Source organism: Arachis ipaensis, chromosome B04 (assembly GCF_000816755.2).
Source record: "Arachis ipaensis cultivar K30076 chromosome B04, Araip1.1, whole genome shotgun sequence".
NCBI classification, from domain to species: Eukaryota; Viridiplantae; Streptophyta; class Magnoliopsida; order Fabales; family Fabaceae; genus Arachis; species Arachis ipaensis.
The window spans coordinates 45,173,890-45,179,821 of record NC_029788.2 but is presented as its reverse complement, the minus strand read 5'-3'; positions in this window follow the sequence as shown (position 1 = coordinate 45,179,821).

The window sequence follows — 5,932 nt, the reverse complement described above, 5'->3', positions numbered from 1 at the left end:
CCCATCACTCTGCTACTCCGCCCCTACTCTGCCCGACGCTGAACCCTGTGCCGCCGCGAGCTCAACCAAGCCGCCACTATCTCTAGGCGGCGCTGCTTCCCCTTTCCTTCCCATTTTCCAGTTCCTTCTATTCCTGCTACCTTTCAGGTTCCCCTGCCTCACCACTACTCTGTTTTCTTTCTTTTTAATCAATTCTTCTGATTAATATTAGTTAGATTAGTTGACTAATTTCTGTTTGTTAGGCTAGCTTAGAATTGCATGCGGTTAGGTAGCTAGGTTGTGGTTAGAAGATTCTAGGCCTGATAAGTGATCTGTTCTTGTTATCTGAATGGCTAAATATTGTTGCTTTGCTGAATGTTGTGGTATGATATCCTGCGCACTCTTGTAACTGCTATGCTACTTCTGTTTCATAAGATTTGTTTTACTGCTGCCCTGCTGATATCATTTGTGTCTCTTACTTGTATATGCAATCCTTGTTTACATCTTGTTTGTTACATGTTTGATGGATTCATATGCCCTGTTTTTGCTGCTATTTGCTATCCGGGAACATCTGATTTACTACCGGAATGCTGCCAAAATTTCTAGAAATTATATTGTTCTTAAACTTGCAATCTAAGAGTTGAACTTGATACTTTTGAATTTGAGATTTACTTGACTTACACCAAGTTCTATTCATAGGTTACGTTGGTCGGCAATTCCGTTTTTATTTTGCTTCCCGTTGATAGCATTGAAAAAAATTAGTTCAAGGAGTTGTTTGTCAGATTTCTGTGTCAAACATTCCATATTTCAATTTAATCTTAGTGACCATGGGCATTGTTGATGAACCACTTTTCTATTGTATGCTCTTATGCAAATTCATATTTCATCATCAATGACTTGCATCATCCTCATGAATGTGAGCATGCTTGTTTTTTATATACCTCTTGAGCTTCTTGTGGTTAAGTCCCATGATTGTCATGCCACTGACTTCTGACCTAGTTTTCTAACTTCTAACTTTGTTGACTCTCTAATTCCTTTTTCTTAGTTTTCACATTAACTCTTTTATATTCTTTCGGGCATGATGACTAGTGTGGCTTGACAAACAAGTGTTCTATTATTGTTGCATGATTTCTTGGTTGCATTTTGGATTGCATTCTATATCTCTGTTTGCTTGCATTCCAAGTTTTCATCTTTTTGACTCACTTCATGATTACCTGTCATTCCTCTTGCTTTTTGTATGTGCTTAACGCCTTGCTTTATATTCCTCCACTTGGCTTAATTGTTTATATCCTGTCATATTTGTTTTTTAGGATGTCTGATAAAGAGAAAGCTAAGGTCACCTCTAGAAAGAGGAAGAAACCTCAATCCTCTGCTGCTTCTCCTTTCACAAATTATGCTAGAACCCCCTTTCGGAAAAGGATAAAGCATACCAACAACTGCCACCTACCGACGCTCACAGGTTTCCTAACCTATACTGTGAGCTCCGCTTTCCAAACTACCGGCCGAAGAACCTCAACATAAAGAAGAAACTGGCCATTCCCACTGACCCGAGGTAATCCATTCATGCCCGTATTGAGGGAATGGGTCTAGGTTTTGTTTATAGGGAGCTGGGTAGGGTAAACACCTCATGGGTTCAGGAGTTTTACTGTAATTTTTTCAGATATAACCTTGAGTCGGTCTACCTACGAGGAAGAATGATATTGGTTATAGAGGTGGCTATTGAGGATGTACTCGGCTGCCTGCCTAAGGCTAGCGACACAGATGCATATGTACAGGCTGGAGTCGAGATACATTGTATGACGTATGATTATGATACTTTGAGGAGTGTTATTGCCACCCTGGATGCCCCTTGGGTGATGGATGCTGACAACAGGAAACCCAAGGGGATGTTATTTGCTTATCTGACGAAGGAGGCTTGGACATGGCAACAAATCCTTGCACACTATGTCATGCCGACCACCCATTTTACTGAGATTCTGGTGGACATGCTCGTCCTTATTAGTTGTATCATGGAGGGGAAGGAGGTATACTTCTCCCGCTTGATCAAGAGATTCCTGTGGCGAGGGCATGTCCATGGCACACTCCCATTCCTGACTTTGATCACTGAGATGGCTGAGTGAGCCGATGCTCCATGGAGAGTGGATGATGAGTCACCACCCCCAGTCCACAAAAAGGAGGAAGTGATTCTGTGGGGGACATGGGTGAATGAGAAGCCTCCATCCCGGCCTCGCTCTAGAGCTAGAGCCAGAACAGCAGCGACACCTGGCCCTCCATCTTCCTCGGCCGCAGCAGGTCCATCAGCACCAGTAGCACTGATAGCACCACCACCAGCACTCCAGCCGACATATCTGTTGGTACAGCATCTGTTCCGCTTCATGGAGCGTAGTGAGCGCCGCATCATGCGACGTCTTGATAGAGTGGATCAGATATTGGTAGCAATGGGCGTCGAGTTGCCCCCTATTGCCGACCCTTCTTCGGGGGAGGAGGAGGGGCATGAGGAGGAGCAGGCTCAGCAAGAGGCACCTCCACAGACACAGGCTACCCTAAAGGCGCAGCGGCCTCCCGAGGAGCCACAGCGTTAGCCCCAGCCAGATGTGACAGTTGACCCTCACCCCGAGCCTGAGCAGTAGCATCGAGGACAATGTTCCATTCTAAGTGTGGAGAGGTCACTGTCGTCACCGTCGGTGGGATTGCCATTTTAAGTGATGAGTTCGGATATTTATCACTTATTTTATGTTATTTTTAGTACTTCGCACTTTATTTCTACTGCACTTTTGGATTATTGTATATATTTGTTATTTTGGATACTTTTATTTTAGTTGTTGCATTTTACACCTTGCATTCTAGATATTTCATACTTTTAGTTAGATTTGCTTTATGTAGTTGTTTTAGCTCCTTGGTTGTGATTGGAAATGTATTTGGATTGTTGAAACCCAAAGTTTACCCTTTTTACGTAAGAAATTTGGTTTGATTGAAAGAAAAAGAATGGATAAACTAAGAAAATTTTAAAATTTCTAAATCACAACATTGCATTTAGAATAAGCTTAGTCAAACAATGAAATTTTCCAAAGAATTTATCTATAGGGCACCACCCCAATTGATTGGAAATTTTTGTGGAACTTGCTTGAATTATATATTTTGTGGAACATGTTTTGAGCTAAGAATACAAGCTTGTGAGATTTGAGCCTAATAATGTGGTAACATCCTATAACCACTTATTTTCCTTCTTGTGTGCAATTGTTCTCTTTCTATGATTGTGATCCTTGATTTGCTTAATTCTATATGTCTATTATTCCTTGTATTCATGCATTTATATGATTGAGGCCATTGTTTTATTAGCTCACTTATCCAAATAAGCCTACCTTTTACCTTCCATTGTTAGCCAATTTTGAGCCCATGCTTAACCCAATTGTTATTTATTTTAGCACATTACAAGTCTATAGCGAAAAATAATAAAAGTCCCTTGTTTGGATCTTTTATTGGTTTAGGCTTGTGAGAGTGTTTATTATTCAAGCTGGAGAGATTTGAGAATATTGGTGGGGATAAAAGGGTGCTTTGTATTTTTATATTTGGGATTTGGGTGCATACTCATGTATTAATCAAATGTTAAACCTTGTGCATTGATGTTCTTGTCTATAGTTTGAAAGAAAGAAAAAATGAGAAAAACAAAAGAAAAAGAAAAGAAAAAGAAAAAATATGGAAAAGAAAAGAAAAAAATAATATAGAAAAAGAAAGAAAGAAAAGAAGAAAAGAAAGCAATAAAAAGGGGACAAAATGCCCCCAAAGTAAAGTCAATAAGAATCAATGCATAAGTGTTGAGAAATGAAGAGAAAATGCATGAGTATGTGAAAAAGTAGAGAATGGGTAGTTAGGTTAGAACTTAATTGTATAGGTTATCATAGGTTAGGTGGAAAAGTCTAGGCTAATCAAAGATTCAAATTCAAGTCCACTTAACCATATATGACCCTACCTTGACCCTAACCCCATTACAACCTTTGAGAAAGACCTCATGATAATTGTATGCATGCATTGAATACTTATTGATTGTTAGATGAAGAACAAATCTTGGAAAGCATGATTAGGGGGGAATGGAGTGAATCAACCCCTAAACACTTGAGTGACTAGAGCGGATACACATCCGGTGAGGGTTCGATTGCTCAATAACATGGTTTCACCATAATCATCCTTATTCATGCAAGTTTGTAAATCTTTTTGATAATTCAATACAATTGTGGGTTGGATTTGATTCCTATTGCTTTAGCCCTTATGCTTACATACATTCTCTTGGATGATTAATTTGTTTTGACCAAGCAATTGCATTCATATAGGTAGTTGCATTTAGATAGTTTGCATATAGTCTAGTTGCATTGAATAAATGTCATACCCCTTGTTTCCTTCTTAGTTTAGCATGAGGACATGCTAAGGTTTAAGTGTGGGGAGGTTGATAAACCCTATTTTTAGGGTTTATCTTGTGTTGAATTTAGAGCATTTTATTAACCTTTTCTCACATTTATTCAATGAAATAGCATAGTTTTGTGATTCTCCCTCATTTTGTGCTTAAGTGCGAAAACATGCTTTTAGACCTTTAATTTGATGATTTTAATTCACCTTTGATTCCACTAGATGCCTTGATTTGTTTGTTAAGTGATTTCAGGTTGAAAAGGCTAGGAATGGATCAAAGGAGTGAAGAGAAAAGCATGCAAAGTGCAGAATACATTGGAAAAACCAAAGATTCGGATGCACCCATCCACGCGCACGCGCAATGGACGCGCACGCGTGGATCGCAAAAACCTCATGGACGCACACGCGTGCTGTACGCGTACGCGTCAGTGCTTGCACGTGATTTTTAAGTGAAAACGTGCCCAGCAAATTCACAGAGAGTGTGGGGCCCAATCTGAACCAACTTTGGCACCAAAATGCTTAAAAGGACCAAGGATTGAAGGGGAATGCATCATCATAAATCATTAGGGGTTTTAGATCTAGATTTAGTATTAGTTTTAGAGAGAGAAGCTCTCACTTCTCTCTAGAATTAGGATTAGGTTTAGGTTAATAAGCTTAGATCTAGGTTTTAATTCATGCTTTCATCTACTTCTACCTCTCAATTCTTTGTTGTTACATTTTGTTCTTCTATTCTTTTGTTGTAATTTCTTCTATTTTGATTCTATATTTTGTTATTGATCTACTCTTGTTCCTTTTATTTTCATGTTAATTGTGTTCTCTTTTATTGATGTTGTTAATTCTTTGTAATGAGTTGTTGTTAGATTTTATTCTTGTTGTTGTCAATTTACTATGCTTTTCTTTTATACCTTCCAAGTGTTTGTCAAAATGCTTGAAAGGATGTTAGAGTAGAATTTTATGTTCTTGGCTTGGGAAGGTAACTTAGGAATTCTTGAGTTACTAATGTCCAAGTGATTGATAGTTGGTAGCCATTGACTCTAGCTCTCATTAATTCATTTAGTGAATAGCTAGGACTTATGGACTTAGATTGATATAGCTCACTTGATTTTCCTTTGCTTGTTAGAGGATGACTTAGTGGGATTAATCCTTGCAATTATCATATTGTGGTTAGTAATAAGGATAGAGATCCTTAACCACCAAACCTTTCCAAGACCTTTTCATCATTTGAATTACTTTACCATTTACTTTTCTTGTTTCTTATCCAAAATCCCAAGATATACATGTCCATAGCCAATAATAAGAACACTACCCTGCAATTCCTTTGAGAGATGATCCGAGATTTGAATACTTCAGTTATTAGATTCATTAGGGGTTTGTACTTGTGACAAACAAATTTTTGCATGAAAGGATTATTGTTGGTTTAGAAACTATACTTCGACGAGATTTCATTTGTGAATTCTATACCATCAATTTTCCATTCATCACATATATCTAAGAAGATTTGACCCACTTTTAGACTAATTTGTTAGGAATTTATTTAAATACTTTTTGTGAG